This window comes from Notolepis coatsorum (assembly GCF_963971535.1).
Source record: "Notolepis coatsorum genome assembly, chromosome: 1".
Classification (NCBI taxonomy): Eukaryota; Metazoa; Chordata; class Actinopteri; order Aulopiformes; family Paralepididae; genus Notolepis; species Notolepis coatsorum.
Window position 1 is genome coordinate 179,976,383 of NC_140165.1, and position 20,489 is coordinate 179,996,871.

General features: G+C 45.8%; 1 protein-coding gene across 1 annotated transcript in view; it reads right to left on the reverse strand.

Moving 5' to 3' along the window:
- Positions 1-20,489, reverse strand: part of mnta (MAX network transcriptional repressor a) — a 119,672-nt gene that overhangs the window by 18,604 nt on the left and 80,579 nt on the right. The window lies entirely within an intron of this gene.

The following is a 20,489-nucleotide window of genomic DNA, read 5'->3' on the forward strand; positions in this document are numbered from 1 at the left end:
TACTTAACAAATTAGGATGTAAACTGAGCCAGATTCAACTCTTGAACAGCTTGAACAGTCCTGGATTCCTATCGTCTACCAGCGCACTCGTATAACTTCCCTCTTCCATCTCTGCCCAACAGTTTAGAGTTTAAGTTCAACAACGTGAGGACCTTATATGCCCTGTTTCAATGCAGCAACGTGGTGGCCTTACATGGTCGCGGTCCTGACCTCCACGCCTCATCTTCAAATCCACCCCAAAATGTTGTCAATTATTTATTACTGGTTTACACAAAAGGTCAACAATGTAATCATTCCTTATCGTCATGATGATATACTATAAGCGCTTTATTGGGCATCAACATCTGCTTCCGCTTATACACAAGCAGCAGTGCACAGCTTTTAATGTACTGTATGAAGCAACACTGAGCCATTACAGTGAGGTTGAATGAGTCCTACTCTCTCTGCTTAATCCATAAATCAAACCAGATTTGGAACAACAACTGGCAACCGCCAGATTCCACGAGCCAGGGAAACATACCTGTAGGGTCAACTAGTACTCTGATTGGGTTCTGACAACAGTGGCACAACGCACCACCACCACCACACCAGGAACGGGCATCTAACCGGTAGACCTCTAACCTAGTTTCAGCTTTTAGAAAACGACTTTCTGTGTTGATAAACGTTGTACTACATCTGATTCAAATCAAAACAAGGATCTTCTCAGACAAAAACGTGTAAAAAGTAGAACCAAGATCTGCTATGAAAATAAGAGAGAGAGAGAGAGAGAAAGAGGAGGAGTAGAGTATGGAAAGTGGGTGGTCCTTCCAGGCAGTGGCTCCCTGTGACCCAGATTCCTCCCAGTGGTCAGCTGACACGGGGGAACCAAACAGTTGAGCCCGTGGGCGGGGCATGTCAGGCTGGTTCTCAGGCCAACAGGAATAGGAACACAGGATATGGGAATTCATAGTAACTTAGAAACCGAACACAACTTCAGCAGAGAACCCGACAGAGAACCTACTACTTACACTAATGTCTTTGACGAGAGCTTAGGTCAGAATTTGTCAAGTCAAAAGGAAGAATTTCAATCAAGCACATGCACATCTGGTGGTGACAACATGTACCGAACACAAGGAAGGAGGAGAACGTCTTAGAAGGAGACCAGAACACAATAATGTGCTCTGTGCTGTTGAAACAACGGGGAGGAGGGGACTGACTGAGAACTGTTGCTCAATCTCACACTGTTGTTAGCAATGTCTTGGTGACTCAGAGCCATAAAGCTACTTTACTTGAATACTAGACTTCCTGTTAAGGTTCAGGTGACCGTGTGAGTGATATCTGTGTGTGTTTCAGTCTGCATTGGTCTACGTGTGTGTGTGTGTGTGTGTGTGTGTGTGTGTGTGTGGGTCTACGGCAGAGTGTATGTATAAATAGCTTAGAGGGACAAAAGACGGGCCCTGGGCTAATTCAGCACCTGTTCACTAGCCCTTATCCAGGATTAGAGTTCAGTTGGTCAGCCTGTCCAACACGCTAAAGCAAAGACCCCACCTCCTTCCTGGTGATTCACGCCATATGCACACACACGTAAATACCAGTCCAAAGAGCACAAGAGGTGACTTTGAGTTTGCGCTGTACGATATCAAATCTAGGGATAAAAATGTTTGCGTACATATCCAAAATCCTGTTCAATAACTCAGTCGATGTTCATGGTATTGAACTGCATGGTAATCAGATCAAACCAAGATGCAATATCCCAACATATGTTTTAGATCTAATTTTGTGAGGGATATGAATATTGCAATGATGTAATTTAACCACAATATGACTGAAAACGATGAATTATCAAACTGACATATTGCTCAACTCTACATAGAGCAGCGTCACTTGATTATATTTGTATTCACTCACAGTGAAACGATAGGGTCGGACTCAATTTACTTTCGGGTCAATTGGTTCAGAAAGGGAAAATATTGAATAAAAGTTGGCATGAGAAAGACATTACACGTTATATCAAACTTATTTAGAAAATAAATAAGGTAATGCTTTATATGTGGTATACAGCTCAAATGTATTACAATAGTGTTATAATACTTTATGAACAATAATCAGAAACTTAATAATGTAAAATCACGCACTGCCCTATCGTGGCTGCAATGTAATCTATTGAGATTATTAACTCATTAAGCTCAATAACTGTCTAAATGCTAGGACTGGGACAGTATGCTTATCTCCCGATTATATACCATCACAATACTTGGGTATTCTGATTAAGGTTTTACAATTATTGCGATTCAATATTACCATTTGTTTATTACCATTACAATTTTTGTTTACTTATTTTAACACTGGACTATGCTAAATTATAACCTACTGCCAGAGACTAAGCATATTTACTTTCCCTGATGCTTCAGTATCTTTCAGTTGATTAGCTTGTTATGTTGAATTTATTTACAATACATAGCTGGTTATTTAAATGCAACCCTCATTGTATATTCCTGATTATAATGGAAGCCCTGGATGAAGCCAATGTGTTGCAGGAAAACTAAATAAAATAAAATGTAATGTTAGCTTGGCTGCTAACGTCTAGTCTTCAAAATGTCAGTTACTCACTCTTTTTCTCCCTAGAGTCACACACCAAATGTGCCTAATTGTTTCCCTTGCTTGATCTAACCCTGCCTCTTAACTCTTTCTGTGCCAAAAACGTATCAAGTTCGAGTTATCAAGTATTTTAATGGATAGAAAATGCAGACAATTCAGATGAATATTTCCTGGCTTGGTTGGTTTAAACATGGACTACCCACCGGAAACACAGTGGGTGACAGAACAAACATTTAGTTCTGCCCTGTAATCTAGTGAGGTTATTACATATCGATTGGGGAATTAGGCTGGCGTTTAAAGAAATTATAAAAAAATCGTTTTGCTCTTTTGCTCCCCCCACACTAAATGCATTATGATTATACTTACAATACAAGATGTACGTCGTTAAAGTGTTACCCAACAATAACTGAGAAACCAATGCAGCTCTAATGTTCGTAAATGAATTTCTTTGTGAATTAATTGAACTGGGAATGATAAGCCTGACCAACAGCAGGGCAAGGTTTAGATAATGCAGAAGGCTGATGCACATTCTCAAATCATAGAGCTGGATGTGAGGAACAAATTGCATCCTTCACCGACCAGTGAGTCACACCAGTGTCCTCAGTAAACTCATAAATGATCATCATAGCAGAGTTTCACCCATCTGTCTAACAGAGACCTTCCAAACGGAAATAGCTTTGGTCTCATACTTTTGCCCCCCCCCCCCCCCCCTCCATTGTCGTCACGGCAACAGCTGAAAAACTCTGGGGTATCCTTGGTAACCTTAGTAGACTATGAGCATGGTTTTGTGCACCAGAAGTACCCCCCCCCCCCACACACACACACACGCACTACAAACATTATGTTCCATAGTACAGTGGCTGTCATCGCAAAACTATGATGCAGAAACAAAGTGTGATGCAGAAACAACATATGATGCAGAAGCAACATATGATGCAAAAACCTCCCTCTGCTCCAGCTAAGGGGAATTAAAAACCCTCATGCGAAGACACACAGGTCTGTTTTGAAGTTTGCAGCGATACCGGAGTCTCATGGCAAGCACAGAAAGACTCAGAAGAAGCTTCTATCCCCAGGCCATCAGGTTGCTCAACGAACAATAACACTATGCAACAACCATCAAATGCACTCACAGCTCACACATCCACACGCACACACTCACTTTAAACAAACAACCCACTGCAGCACCCACTCTACACACTTTAGAACACCTAGACACACTTTATATTTATTGGCAAAGAATTTGCACTACAAACCATACCTCAGGACACCTTACTGTAAATTGTACCTCATCCCATTTCTGCTTTGCACTATATAGTATATTGTATATTAGTATATTGCATAGTATATTGTATGGTAACTCAGTTACTTCTATTCTGCATTGTACATATGTACATACTGAACACTTGTGTCTACGTACGTGACTTCTATTTTTTACTTGCTATACTTATTTTATTTCATACTTATCTTTTGTCTAGCACAGTCTCTGGAGCGTAACAGAAAAAGTATTCTGTACTTCTGTGTTCTGTATGACAACTATTAAAGAAACTTGAAACTTGAGTTACTTCTTTAAAACAACAATCTCTTAACCTTTTAAGCCCTAGCCATATTTTCTGAAAATTTGCCTAAAAGTACATACCCAAGTAAATGGTAGATTGCTCCACTTCTACAAGGTCCATTTGCATGTTATTGGTATCTAAGGACATCTATGGACCTCGAGGAATGTATTCCCAGTGTCAGAAATACTGTGTCTGTTACTATGCTTGAGTTAATTGTAATGAACCAAAGGAGAATATAATAATATTAACCAGACGTGAACAAATCATCATTCAGCACCTTCTTGAGATCAAGTGTAGTAAAAATCTAAGCAAATTAATAAAGGGCAGATGATTTACAGGGGTTTTTATAGATACAGTACTGGATTTTGCCACCTGGACACATGCAATTTGAAATATGAATATCAGGCCTATAAATGACATTGTACTGAAGGCTGTAATTGTAGATACCCACTGACATACACCACAGGGACAAGCATCCACTGTACCACTCAGAATAACGTCCCATCAAAGCGCTGATTTAGCTGTGTGATAAATATAAAAAAATACATAAAATAAGATGTACTTGGAAATCCTGTTCTGAAACAGTGGAACATAAGATTCCCAGTCCGAAAAAAAAAAGGAGCGGTACTGGTCTGCAGCACGCACTCCCAGATCCCCTTCAGCCCACATGATACGGTTGTGCATGCCTAGAAGTATGAGTCATAGCCCGGAGAGAGAGAGCGAGAGCGAGCGAGAGATAGGCAGGCCAGACGTCGTGCTCCACAAACACCCAGACCCACTGAACTGGGCTCTGCTGCTACAGAGCTTCCACCGGACAGAGCGAAGGCTCTCTGTGTTGTCTTTACTACTTCAACCTCCGCACAGCTACTGGTTGTTAGAGGAGGCAGGAAAACAAGCTGCCCAAACTAAAGTGAAGGCCAGCGACCAAATACCAACAACTCTAAGTGAGGGGATTAACAGATGGGCCTACAGGTCATGCATGCACTTCTCCTCCTCCTCCTCCTCCTCCTCCTCCTCCTCCTCCTCCTCCTCCTCCTCCACCCCCCCCCCCCCCCCCCCCCCCCCCCCCCAACAGCAACCATATTTATTTGTTCTAGTAGAGCACAAAAACAACACTGCAGCTAATGTTGTCATAGCAGTCGATGGTTGGGTACTGACAGGGGGGGTGGGGCAAGGTTCCAATTACCTTTTGTTTCCTTGCACATGACATCCCCCACCCCTCCCCCAACACACACACACAGAGCCTTCCTCCTTTTGCAGAGAGGCTGAAAGCCCCGCCTAGGCCTCCGTTTGTGTTAGTAAAAAAGAAAAAAAGAAAAATGAGAGCAGTGTCAGGGATGTGACTGCATCAAGTGCATCATGTGCATGTCTGTCCGTCTGTCTGCCTCTGTGTGTGTGTGTGTGTGTGTGGAAGTGTGTGTAAACATTGCTCAGGCTCTGTCACAAGCAATGCGTGCCGAGCACATGGCCCCACAGAGAGAGAGAGGGGGGGGGGGGGGGGGGGGGGGGTGATTGAGGGAGAGCAGGCTGTACTCACTGACTCACTACTGCAGCAGTCAGAGACAGACTGTGCCGGGCTGGTTGACGCCAAGTCTTAAAGGGCCAAGCATACCGGGCTGGTTAACGCCGAGTCTTAAAGGGCCAGGCATACCGGGCTGGTTAACGCCAAGTCTTAAAGGGCCAGGCACACCGGCAGTGGCCACGTTGCAGACATGCTCCTCTCCAACTGGCTGGCTAGGCCGCCGTGATCGGCACTGTCGCACGCACGTCTTGTGACCCGCTTGGTAACCATAAACCCCCTGTCCTCTGGCTGAGGCCTTGTCCAGACTAAAACGATTTTTTTTATCCGTTTAGTTTTCGTTTCGTTTGAAGGTTTCCGTAAAAACGAAAACGTCTCAAGATAATAAGTGCATGCCACAAATTTATAAAATAAACGTCTTTCCTGTTTCTTTTATTTTGAAAACCCCCGACCGGAAGTGTTATAGTGTCTGTTGCTAGAAGCTTAACTTGGGTCGGCCGGTTCTGTGCTTTTCGAGCTAACGTAACGTCATTAGTTTCCAAAGGAGAGGAGAGAAAGACCGCGGCTCACATGCAGCTCAAACTACCTGTTGGAATAAATTAATTGATTGATGTTTATCTTGTCCCTGTGTGTGTCCAGTCATTTCGACTAGCAAACGTTGTCATAACGTTACCTCAGGATACCACTGTCTATTGTATTTAGTTGGTTAGCTATTTAGCTAACAGCTTTATTTACTAAATTATGGAGGCTTTTTAATCGTCAAGGTAAGAGAGAATTTGTCATGATCAACTGAAGGCGTATGCTATGGAACAATATGTGCTTGGGTTTTCAGAAAAAAAAGGCCAGCTATGTGACGCTAATATCTAGTTAGTATCGTTGGGAGTGTGTGTACAGCAGAGCCCCGCTCGCTTCAGACAGATAGAGGTGGGCTACGCGTCATTGGTTCAGGAGAAGACGCGTATCGCTTGTAAAGATGGTGACGCAATGGGGGGCGTCTTCAGAATTGCACACTCTGGGAGCTGGTATCAGAAAGTATTGTCTTCAGGCTGCCAGAACGCAGTTCTGTGGGGCAGAACGATGGAAACGATCAAATACTTTGCCTAAAACGACCAAAATCGTTTTAGTCTGGACATGGCCTGAATCACTGGGATGGAGAGACCTCAGTCTTCAACCATAAAAATGCTCACCGGAGGGGAAAAGCCAAATACCTCACTTTTGGTGAGCTGTCCTTTGTCCTTTGTGTGCAAAACGTGCCTCTGCTGCATACAGTGCTGTTCAAGAGAACAAGTATTTTACTAACTACAAGTCACCCCTATATTAGTCTTCTTTCAAGTTGATAGACTCTCATATGTATCAAATACAATAGCATAAGTATTTGAAGCAATCCACCCCTCCCTCCTGTCCTCACTGCAATAACTGAACATGACTCACCAAGGAGCAGAATGAAAAAACACAAAAAAAGCGTTTATATAAATGGTAAATAGACTGCAAGCACTTCACAACTTATGCCTCACACTTCACAACTTATGCCTCATATTCACACACAGATGATGACAATGTGCCAACCTGCACATTGGGAGCAGTTAGGTGTTAAGTGTCTTGCTCAAGGACACTGTTTATGCCTATCCAAAACTAGTAGCGATTTGTTAGTTGAAGAAGTGCATTTTGGGGTGCTTTGTTCACTTGCGACTGCTTAAAATATATCTTATATTATAGCTATGGGTCTAATACACCCGTCGATTGTCAGTGAGTTGCTTCCAGTCAACATGCACGAAACAGATTATCAGTAAAAAATGTTATTATTATTTTAGCATTTTTACAGCTTTACAGGAGAGGGCGAACGGGAGGAGATGTGGGGAAGACATGCGACAAATATCGACAGGAGCTGGGATCGAATCCGGGACGGCCGCGTAGGTGAGCGAGGCACTATGGTATGCGCCACGAGGGCGCCTCTTCATCGGTACATTTCCATTTAATACCGTTTTGAATATGAGTCGTTTTGGTGATTCTTAGTAATCCCAGGAAAATACGCGATAATAGCCCTTTAGTGGAATACACTAACGTTGTAATTTTTCGCCCGATTATCGAATCTTCCTGAAATCAACGCTAGATTATCATTATTATCCTTCCTCGTGCATACATGAAATGGCCCTCGTAGCGCGGCGCTCCCCCCGCCACCTCCTGCACTCAGCCACACACACACACAGCTTTGATCGGGGTAGAAAGAAATATCAGATCAACGCAAGATTTTATATACAGGTGCAGCTCAATAAATTTGAATATCGTGGAAAAGTCTATATATTTAGCTGTATAGATGCAGTCATTTGTGCAAAAGGAGCCCCAACCAAGTACTGAGTGAACATACATGAACATACTTTTCAGAAGGCCGACATTTCTATAAAAAGAAAAATACATCCATTTAAAATGTTTTTTTTTTAATCCACTTTTTCTCCCATTTTCTATATTTTCTCCCATCCCAATTTCGTATCATCCAATTCAACCCTCCCCTGTCACGAACGCTGTTTCTTGCCTCCCACAAGCCGGCTGCAATGTGGACTAAGTCATACATAGCACAAGTCCCCTCCGGTACTTGAGGTAACAGCAGTCGCATCTTTTCACCTGCGCAGCTCGATCTCTCAGTGGCGAGGAGTAACGCGTGGGAGGCTCACGCTGCCCCCGACACTTCCTGATTCTACTGCGCAGGCGCACCAACAGACCTGTAGGAGTCGCTGTCCACAACGCCCAATCCCCAACCATCAGTTTCCCACCCCCTAATACGGCCAATGTGTATTAGTATGAACGACCAGCTAAACTGAAAGCAATGTGGAGCGCTGGGCTCGAACAGGCTTTTTTTTTTTTTTTTTTTTTGCGTTTATCGCTTTTCTGGTCAAGCATGACCGACAGTTGTAGGGTGAAACGGGAGAGAGAGCAGGGGGAGACATTCGGCAAATGACGGCGAGTCCGGGAATCGAACTCGGAGTCAACCAGATCCGTGACGCAGCACGGAGTCCCGCGACGCAGCGCGGTAACATGGTGTGCTACTGGAGCACCCCTCGAACAGGCTTTCACCCGCTCTGAAGTCGGACTCGGTGTGGACGGCCACGCAAGCTGTTGTCGCACGAAATCCGCGAGTGCCTGTGCGTGCCCCTGGTGCGTTTCAAGCGTGACTCTAGCGTCAGAACAGACCTTCATCTATCCTTTTAGAAATGTATACATGTGCAGGGTCACCTTGTTAACACTTTAATAGCCAAGGACGCCTTAACTCGTCATTCCCCGCCATGCTAATTCTGCCAATGACGCCGTAACACGTCATTGAGATCAATATTTCAAAAATCTGTGATCGCAATCATATTTCTCCCGCGGAGACTTGAGATCTACTGTTGATCCCCTCTCAACTCTCCAACGGTTCAAGAGCGCCATCTGGTGGCCGATCGGCGGATCGCCCAAACCGGAAAAAACGGAAACTGGTGCTCATCCAAATTAGGTCCGATCACTCGCTATAGGTCCCGGGACTCGAGCTAGACACAATGGATAGCGATCCGTTACCAATAACTCGATAAACAACATGATTTGGACATATATACTATTATACAACCTGGAGATGGATCGCATATTTCAACATCCCATAATAGGAATATTTTTGCTCCACGCTCATCGCCCAACGGCCCGAGGAGACTGGGGTAAGTTTCAGCGTTTTTTTTTACCGTGTTCGATACAAACTGCTCTAATGATCATATCACCCACACTAGATGAATCATCTAACGTTGGCCACGGAATTATAAACGACCCCCCCCCTCCCATCCGGTCAACATCAGATGATAAGTAGTAACTTCTAGAAGCACGTCCATTTGAAATTTTTTATCTCGCGCCGATTGCTATCAAACTGTATTTGATCATCAATATAATGCATTTAGGGCTATAAATCACGTTCTGCAGAATGCTGCAGAAAACGATAAATATTTATACTTTAGACCATATTTTAGTATGAATATGTGAATGAAAAAGTATAACGTTCCTACATCCTGAACGATAGATAATTGACGTTGAATGGGCCATAGTAATGTCAATTTAGCAATACAATTTAAAAAGTTATAGCCCTGCAAAGAAGGGGAACTTCTCCATAGACAAATAGAGCTGGCAGAGGATGGTATAAGGATGTACATAAGCCTGGCAAAGAAAGTGTTAACCAACTTTGATGGATTTGCATAAAACATTTGGTAATCACCAGTGATTGGTGATTGACACACTACATCTGTAGTGCTTGCGTGTCCATAATACATAATGCCAGTGTCAGAGGGTGATGGATGCATAATGGTTGAAAGGGGGATGCAGAATGGTTGAAATGACCTCAGAAGGTTCAGATTGTGCATTTTCACCAGTTCCTCAGGAGCTTTGCTCCTGTTCACGTGCCACCTGACCACTTACTCTGCTGCTCCGTTTCAATCATTGATGCTGATTCACTGACGCGTGCAAATGCCACACGACTGTTGCAGACTCAGGGGCAGTTTCAAGAGTTTTTAAACAAGTCTAGAAACACACAAAAGGCCACATTTCCTATGTGTGTTGCTAGTTTCTACTACCCCAGGCCACCATCAAGTTACAACATCCACAGGATTCACGTGGCAGATTGTGTCTGCAGCGGAGCCGACATCAGGGGCGTCGTTTTGGTATGGTTTTCATGATTGTGGGAAGCCAAAATCGTAATTGAAACTTGATTAACCACCCAGCTCTAGGTCACATTAAGTGAAATACTTAGCAGCAGCGCCCATAGGAATGTAGTCAAGTCAAGTCAAGTCAAGAGTTTTATTTGTCACGGCATACAAGTATACAATGAAATGCGGGTGGTCTTGCCCGCAACGATGTGCAATACAGTGGTACAACATATAATAGAATCCAATAAAAACAACATTGTGCAATAACAGGTAACAGGTAACATGGTGTGACATCTCGGTATCTGTACATAGTTATTTACAGGGCATATAGGACATGCTAGGTAGCTTTGGTAGTGCAATACACTGTTACAGTTGCTATACTAATTTAAAGTGGCCTTTTCTTTTGGCAATAAGTGTGGGTGAGTGCGGCATGAGTGTGTGCCCGCTCATGTTAAAGTGTTAAAGTGGCTGCTAGTGCACAGCGTGCGTGTCGTGTGTGTGCTCATGTGTGCTTGTGTGTGGATAGTTCAGTGTTCTGTGGCACTCAATGTTCATTGTTCAAGGCTCTGATGGCCTGGGGGAAGAAGCTGAGCCTAAGCCTCTCTGTCCTAGTAGCTGGGGTTCGCAGGCGTCTGCCTGACCTCAGCAGCTGGAACAGGCTGTTATTGGGGTGGTGGGGGTCTTTCATTATTCTGCAGGCTCTGGATTTGCACCTCTTGTTGTATAGAATACAATACCCGTGGTACGCTCGGCTGAGCGCACCACTCTCTGTAGGGCCTTCTTGTCCTGTGCTGTGCTGTTTCCATACCAGGCAGTGATGTTTCCGGTCAAGATGCTCTCTACAGCTCCTGAGTAGAAGGACTGGAGTATCTTCCCCGATACTCTGAACTTCCTTAACTGTCTCAGGTGGTAGAGGCGCTGCTTCGCCTTCTTTACTACTGTGTCTATGTGTGTTGACCATGTCAGATCCTCTGAGATGTGGACCCCCAGGTACTTAAAGCTGCTCACCCTGTCCACGGTAGCCCCGTTAATCCTCAGTGGTGTGTGTGTCTCCTGCTGTCCTCTCCTATAATCCACGATCAGCTCCTTGGTTTTACCAATGTTCAGGAGCAGGCTGTTGTCCTGGCACCAGCGTTCCAGTACCTCAACCTCCTCCCGGTAGGCCTTCTCGTCGTTGTCCGAGATCAGCCCCACCACCACGTGTCGTCTGCGAACTTCACTATGGAGTTGGAGCTGAACTTGGCCACACAATCGTGTGTGTAGAGTGAGTACAGCAGGGGGCTCAAAACACAGCCCTGGGGGGACCCGATGCTCAGGGTGATGGTGTTGGAGGTCTGACCCCCCACCCTGACCGCCTGGGGTCTTTCGCTCAGAAAGTCCAGTACCCAGGCGCTCAGGGCGGAGCTCAGACCCAGCTCGATCAGCTTGTCCACCAGTCTGGTGGGGACTATGGTGTTGAACGCTGAGCTGTAGTCAATGAACAACAGTCTCACATAGCCCCCCTTCTGACGGTCAAGGTGAGAGTGCTGTGCAGTACCTGAGAGACCGCGTCGTCAGTGGACCTGTTTGTCCTGTATGCAAATTGCATAGGGTCCATATCACTGGGGAGGGAGGCACAAATGTGGTCCTTGACCAGCCTCTCGAAACATTTCATGACCACAGAGGTGAGTGCCACCGGTCTGTAGTCATTTGGACATGTTGGGGAGGGTTTCTTCGGTACAGGGATGATGGTAGACATCTTGAAGCAGGCAGGGACCACTGACTCCGCCAGGGATTGATTAAATATGGCGGTGAACACCGGGGCTAGCTGGTTGGCACAGGACTTAAGTATGTGTCCTGTTATACCATCTGGGCCAACAGCCTTCCTGGTGTTCACCTGCATAAATGCTCTTCTCACACTGTGTTCCGACAACGAGAGAGCGTCCCCGCCCCCCCGCGGTTGCCCCCCCCCCCCCTCCACAACAGCCGGCGCGCCAGTGACGTCACTAGCCGGAGAGCTAGCAGCGCCACTGTCTACACCAAACCGAGCGTAGAAAGAGTTGAGCTTGTCCGCGAGGGAGGCGTCGTCGCTCCCCATTGAGGGGGCGCTGACTTTGTAGTCAGTTATTGTCTTCAGTCCCCGCCATAAGCCTCTTGTGTCGTTTTGTGCCATTTGTGTCTCCAGTTTGTCAGCATATGTCCTCTTAGCAAGTTTAACAGCCTTGCGTAGAGTATAGACTGAAGCCTTATACTCCTCCATGTTTCCTGACTCTCTGCCCAGGTTGTAAGCGGTGGTGCGAGAGTTCAGAGCTGCTCTAATAGTACTGACTGTCCACCCACGGTTTCTGGTTTGGGAAAACCCGCACCTTTTTCGTGGGGACAATACTATCAGCTATTGTTGTTATATAGCTCACCACTGTGTCTGCGAGCTCGCTGACGTCACTGGCGCTGCCTTGGAACATATCCCAATCTGTGTCTGCTAACACGTCCTGGAGCGTGGCCTCTGATTCGTCAGTCCACTTCTTTGTCTCACGTGACACGACGGCGTCGCGTGATCTTTGCTTGTAGGCGGGGAATAACAAGATGGAGTGGTGATCGCTCGAGCTTGAAGACCCCGTTAATGGCGGAGCTGCTACCGCCTTGTAGCCGGCTCTGAACGGGGAATAACAGTGGTCTAGCGTGTTCCTCCCTCTGGTGGAGCAGGCGATGTGCTGAAAAAAGAGCTTGAGAGAACATGCACTTCTTTGGGGTTAACCCCGTATTTTAACCAAGGCCCTTAAATCACCTAAATGTACACCATGATAAATGGGCACTTCTAGCCTAGTAGAAACAGGTTGGATAGTCGAGACATTAGATGGGCTTCTAGCCTGGTAAGAGACGGGTTGGATAGCCTGCCATCTATCCACACTGGGTAACCTATTCACATGGGACAGTAGTTTATTATCACTCATTAAAATCCTTTAATCTACTATATCTATCATTTGTAAGGTTATAGAACATTTCAAATGCAAAAGACCTACTGTATTTTGGTTTGCTTGGCTTGCTAGTGATATGGAAATGTTCACGTTTAGAAATTAATTTATAAAACGTGCTTACCGTAATTCCTCTAATAGTAACCCCGGCTTGTATTTGTTTCAACTGTAGCGGGTACCAGGCTTGTATTAGGAGGAGGCCTGTATAAGAGGGAGGCCTATATTTCAAATTTTCAAACGGATCATAATGAATAAATCAACATTTTGTGTCAGTTTGAACCCAGTAAAATGTACTGGGTTCATTTATTGAAACCAAGTACTGTATGAAATAGTAAACAGTGCAATTACAGGTGGTCACTGGTCATTTCAACGTTTTCAAAGTGAAATCAAGTAACTAGCTCAGTATGCAGCTCAGTATATTAGTAACCCGGCTTGTATTAGGAGGCCGGCTTATAATTGCTTAGCTCAAGAGCGCACCCGGCCATTAATAGTGACCCGGCTTGTATTTGAGACCCGGTTACTATTAGAGGAATTACGGTAATTCTTTCCAGATTACCGCTTGAACAGGCTAGTTGCTGCCTGGATATGTCTCTTCAAAACAGGACAATTGTAGTCTGTAATCTGGTCTGAATTCAGCGTTAAGGGAAAAATAAAAATAAAGACAAATGAAAGAAAAACATGGTTTGAAGGTTTCTTTGGGACAAACAGTTTCCCATACATAGGTTTATTTGTGGCAGCCCACCACAATATCAAAACAGACCCACCACAATTAAAATGTCACACACTGATACAACACATTAATAATGTCTGGTCTTGCATGTATAGCACAGTGCTAAACTGTGTTTACCACCTGTCCCAGCTTGCCACCAACACAAACAACACTTGGGAAACACTGCAACTGAGAACATGGGTGTCCTGATATGTCTATCTGTCCCTACTTGACATTAGCCAATGTAAAGCCCTTTCAGCTGGCTTGAGATCAGCATTCATTTTTGCTGATGTAAATCACTTATTAGAAGGAATGAAGCACAAGGAACAGAAATTAAATTATTCAGTGTATGACTGTAGCTTGGCCCAACCCATCCTCAGTCCATTTGGTGAACCACTAAGGTCGCTTTCACATATAGTTTTGGTGGACTCGGTGCGGTTCTGGGGGTGAAGTTGCAACATTGTTGCATTCTTCATTTGGTTCGCCTGCTTTCACACAGATATCTGTCAGGCGGACCGAGACCTTCTGAACAATGTCACGCGGTCGAAAAGGGCGCTTGTCTATTGGACAGTGGAAATGTGTGTGTGGCTGCGATCCCGTGTGTGCGCACGCGCGTGTGTGTGTCTGTGTGGACTGCGAGTCCTCCAGATCAGCAGAGCCGAGTTTTGACATGGCATTGATCCATTGAAGCATATTACCACCATCCTCTCGCTAAACAACTTGTAGACCACAGTGTTTTTATGAGTGCCCACAAGTAGCTGTTTTATTAATAATATAATAAGCCGCGCGCCTCGGTAATAATAATAAGCCGCGTTTTTTCTTCCTTCTTCCCAAGATGCACAGATATATAGATAGATAGATAGATAGATAGATAGATAGATAGATAGAGAGATTAGATGCAGTGTGCTTGTTTTGCAGTGAGTGCTGCGAGCAGTGGTAATAATAATCACTTCCTATATTTGGTTCGCGTTTGGTTCGATGAAGCCGAACCGAGACCTACGTTTTCAGGCGGACCAGAGTTCGACTGTTTGGTCCGCGAACCGAGTTCGACGCGCATTCACACAGACCCGAAAAACCGGACTATCGAATTCTGGTCCGAAAGTCCGGACCAAACAGCCCCTGTGTGAAAGCGACCTAAGGTGACCCACTTTCCCCGAGTCGTGTAGGGATTTCAGAACATTACAACATGTCAATAATGACGACCCCGATTCCAACAAAAGGAATATGTAGGCTAAAGCTTAATAAGCCCAAACAAATCCTGTGATTTTCCCTCTGCAAAGAAAAGCAGAGACTCTACCCCCCCCCACCCCCCTTTTTATCGTTCTGGATGGAATAAAATTGGAAAATATCAAAAGAACAAAAGAAGCAATCAGTGGAAGTCATTGGTATACGGGGGCGATGGGTTCTGGAGGAACTCCATTACAGAGATCTTCTTTCTGGGAACAATAATGGGATTTTGTGACAAACAATAGCCCTACATTTGGTAAGCTAATTATGTATTAGAGAAACCCCCCCCCCCAACCAGAAAGCAACAGCATGGCATACCCACAACATAAAGCCATAATCAAAGTACAACAGTACTGGCAAACTATATTTCAGCACTGTAAATACACACAACCACCACATGGGAGAACACATTGCGGGGCTGTGGAACGTGGAGGAACGGGTTCGGGTGGGCTCTTTTGTGGATGGGAAATGGAATCTCTCTCTCTCTCTTTCCCTCTCTCCTTCCCTCCCTCCCTCCACACACGCCCCTCCCCTCCCTGACAGGCAGCACGACGCTGGTGTGGTGCAGGTCCAGCCCAGCCTGTTGCAGCAGTACGAGGAGGGGGGCGCCAGAGAGCGGTGGAGGCTCAGAGCACGAGGAGGTGACGTCACGCGGTTCAGGCTAGCCATGTGCTTGCTGCTCGTGTGGCTGGCAGAGGGGAGGGAGGGAGAGAGGAGGGAGGGAGAGGGAGAGAGGAGGGAGGGAGAGGGAGAGAGGAGGGAGGGAGAGGGAGAGAGGAAGAGAGGGAGGAGCTCCGGCATAACTAGGGTTTACGTTCACAGCCTGTTACTCCTACAGCGGCATGCAGCACTACAGCAGGAGGAGTATTTTTTAAATGAAGGGCCAGGTTCAGCAGACACAGGGAAGGCACTTCTTATTAATACATCAAGGAATGGTATCCACACTCCCATGGTGAGCAGAATTATACAGTGTGCAGATATCCTTCTTTGATGCACATAACATAACATAAACATTCTGTATCCTGCACCTGTGAAATGGTTTTGGATGAGGCTTCTTATTAATGCAGACACACAATATGAACATCAATACAAGTGTTATGAGTGACACCAGAATTAAACGGTGGGTAAAACAACTCAGTTTCTTCCTTGATATGCTGAGTGCATGTCCCTGGCTCAGAATGCATGTTCCTTTTGCTGAGTCACTGCCCTACGAAATGAGGAAGTAGTGAAACAAGGAAGTGGGATTATTATATCTAAACATGTGGCCGTTGACCCGAGCCTGCAGACATTTTCTGGGGTAGAAAACGGATAAGACTCATGACACCCACACACTCCTCACCCACACACTCCTCACCCACACACTCCTCACCCACACATACAGTCACACACTCCTCACCCACACGTACAGTCACACACTCCTCACCCACACGTACAGTCACACACTCCTCACCCACACGTACAGTCACACACTCCTCACCCACACGTACAGTCACACACTCCTCACCCACACGTACAGTCACACACTCCTCACCCACACGTACAGTCACACACTCCTCACCCACACGTACAGTCACACACTCCTCACCCACACGTACAGTCACACACTCCTCACCCACACGTACAGTCACACACTCCTCACCCACACGTACAGTCACACACTCCTCACCCACACGTACAGTCACACACTTAGTCACAGTCCTCACCCACACATACAGTACAGATTGATTGAGAGGGGGGTACATCAACCCAAAATATACTCCAATGTAATCCACATCCTCTCACTCAACACTCTCCTGCGCTCGTCTGTGCCGTGGTATTATGCAGACTGCCTCTGCCTGCCCCCCCCCACCTAAACCAACATGAACCACGAGGGGGGGAAGAGAAAGAGAGATGGTGAAAAAGAAAGAAAAGGAGTAGCGTGTGCAGCCAGGACACGCGTGTCTGCACCACCCATGTTAGGATGACAGAGTGCACACACAATGCCCCGCCCCCTGCCCTCCTACTCTGAACCTCTCCCTCCCACAGCTCAACCCGCCCCCAAATCCCTGACAAAACAACTGGCCTCCGGCCAATAGCGAGCGGGCAGGAGACATCTCGTTGAACGAGATGGACACACTACTAAACTGTTACCAAGGAGATGTGTGCAGACTATGCACCCAGGACTGCTGGACGGGATAAAAGAGTGCACGCACGCACGCACGCACGCACGCACACACGCGCACACACACACACACACACAAAACATACATTTCGACTGTCAGTGTCATCAACTGAAATAGTTTGTACGGTCATTTTAAGAATGCTTGTAGATGAACATGCCGAGGGGGGGGGGGGGGGGGGGGGGCATAGTAGTAGAGATGGTGCCTTGGTTGGGCTGTGTGTTTGTTTGTTTGCCGTCCCCATGTGCTTTAAAAACACCCCGAGTCCTACTCAGCTGTTGAAAAGTGTGTGTGTATGTGTGTGTGGGGGTCAGTCTGCCAGTCGAGCACGACATACTAACACAGCGTTGCAATCACACACAGAGAGGGAGGGAGGGAGGGAGAGGGATTGGGTGACAGGAGCGCTAGTCTGCACCCACACAGACTGTCCTAGTAGTAGTACTTTCCCCTCTATGTCCACGCGCGCTGTGACACGTTTTCATAGTTCACTAAAATTACACTACAAACTAAAACTAGGTGCAGGGAAACATTTGAGTTAACCAAAATAAAAATAAAAACTTGTGTACTTAGAAAAATTAAATAAGAAATATACAGAAAATGTAAAATTTCTGTTTCAAATTCGTGAACACAGAAAGCAAGAGGACGCATTGGTGCATGTGTTCATCGAGACTTGGTTAGTCAATTGCAGTCATACATTCTTCTTAAATCTTGCCCCTGACAAATATATTATAATAAACAAAAAAAGAAAAAACTAATACTGAAACGAATGAAAATTAAACTAAATCTAAACATATTTAACTTCTTAACACTTTGTATGCCACTCACGGCTTTTCTCGGGTTTACCCCCCGACCGTTGAATGCCACGTCACGATTTTTGTTTTTTTTATATTATTAGCGATCTGAAATCATATTGCATCACGCAAGCCTACCGTTGGAGATCCAGGGACCGCCGGCGCTCAGATGTGAAAAAAGCGCCCCCTATCGTCTCCCAGATGGTAAATCACCCTTTTGGAATAGACTCAATGAAAGTGAATGGGAGAACGGATTTCTGACTCCACATTTTACTTCTCACTGATGCAGCCGGGGTCTACCAGAGTTCATTCTGGAGCCGCTGAGCCACGGCGAATATGAGTTATACTGTACACACGATGGATCAATACAATTATCGATTTTTTTGAATGGCGATCGGAAATTGGAATAAACCATTTGGATACCATCTGACCTCAGGTAAGGTATGTTATCAGTGTTAGGATAATCAGACTCGTTTTCACGGATATATAAGCGTTAATGTGATATGTGATATGGCTGTTTTGACTGAAAAAGCCATGAGGAAATAAGAACAGCGATTATCAGCGTGCGGCACGAGCGTGCGTGCGCACACATATACTATCGATCATCTAGCATTTATTTGAAAACGATTCATAAATAGGCAGACAAATGACAACGTTCTGGAATATTCCAGTAAAAGGCGATTATCATAGGCATGGGTTGTTTTTTCCGCGAAAACGGGTGATTTTCAAAATGCTATCAAACGGAAATGAAGCGATAAAAAAACAATCTGCCTTGACAATGTTGACTGGAAAATGATTCTTTGATAAGAGACGGGCAGATTAGTCATAATTTAAAACATAGATTCGGCAATATTAATGTTAACATTGGAGTGGATGGTGGCATTCCAGCCGGTAAAAAGGAAAACACGGCTGGCGCTCAAAGTGTTAAGCATCGGACGGCCCGACGGCGGGTGTCATGCACACATCGCAGCACTTTGCCCTCATCAAGTCAAGTCAAGTCAAGAGTTTTAATTGTCACGGCATACAGGTATACAATGAAATGCGGGTGGTCTTGCCCGCAACGATGTGCAATACAGTGGTACATATAATAGAATCAAAAGAAGAAAACAACATTGTGCAGTAACAGGTAACAGGTAACATGGAGTGACATCTCGGTATCTGTACATAGTTATTTACAGAGCATATGGGACATGCTAGTTAGCTTTGGTAGTGCAATACACTGTTCCTGTTATTCTAATTTAAAGTGTCCTTTCCTTTGGCCATAAGTGTGCGTGTGTGCGACATGAGTGTGTGCCCGCTCATGTTAAAGTGTTAAGTGGCTGCTCGTGTGTGAGCGTGCACAGTGTGCGTGTCGTGTGTGTGTTCATGTGTGCTTGTGTGTGGACAGTTCAATGTTCTGAGCACTCAATGTTCATTGTTCATGGCTCTGATGGCCTGGGGGAAGAAGCTGAGCCTAAGCCGCTCTGTCCTAGTAGCTGGGGTTCGCAGGCGTCTGCCTGACCTCAGCAGCTGAAACAGGCTGTTATTGGGGTGGTGAGGGTCTTTCATTATCCTGCAGGCTCTGGATTTGCACCTCTTGTTGTATAGAACCTGCAGGGGGGGTAGTGCAATACCCGTGGTACGCTCGGCTGAGCGCACCACTCTCTGTAGGGCCTTCTTGTCCTGTGCCGTGCTGTTTCCATACCAGGCAGTGATGTTTCCGGTCAGGATGCTCTCTACAGCTCCTGAGTAGAAGGACTGGAGTATCTTTCCCGATACTCTGAACTTCCTTAACTGTCTCAGGTGGTAGAGACGCTGTTTCGCCTTCTTTACTACTGTGTCTATGTGTGTTGACCATGTCAGGTCCTCTGAGATGTGGACCCCCAGGTACTTGAAGCTGCTCACCCTGTCCACGGTAGCCCCGTTAATCATCAGTGGTGTGTGCGTCTCCTGCTGTCCTCTCCTATAATCCACGATCAGCTCCTTGGTTTTACCAATGTTCAGGAGCAGGCTGTTGTCCTGGCACCAGCGTTCCAGTACCTCAACCTCCTCCCGGTAGGCCTTCTCGTCGTTGTCCGAGATCAGCCCCACCACCACCGTGTCATCTGCGAACTTCACTATGGAGTTGGAGCTGAACTTGGCCACACAGTCGTGTGTGTAGAGTGAGTACAGCAGGGGGCTCAGAACACAGCCCTGGGGGGACCCGATGCTCAGGGTGATGGTGTTGGAGGTCTGACCCCCCACCCTGACCGCCTGGGGTCTTTCGCTCAGAAAGTCCAGTACCCAGGCTCAGACCTAGCTCGATCAGCTTGTCCACCAGTCTGGTGGGGACTATGGTGTTGAACGCTGAGCTGTAGTCAATGAACAAC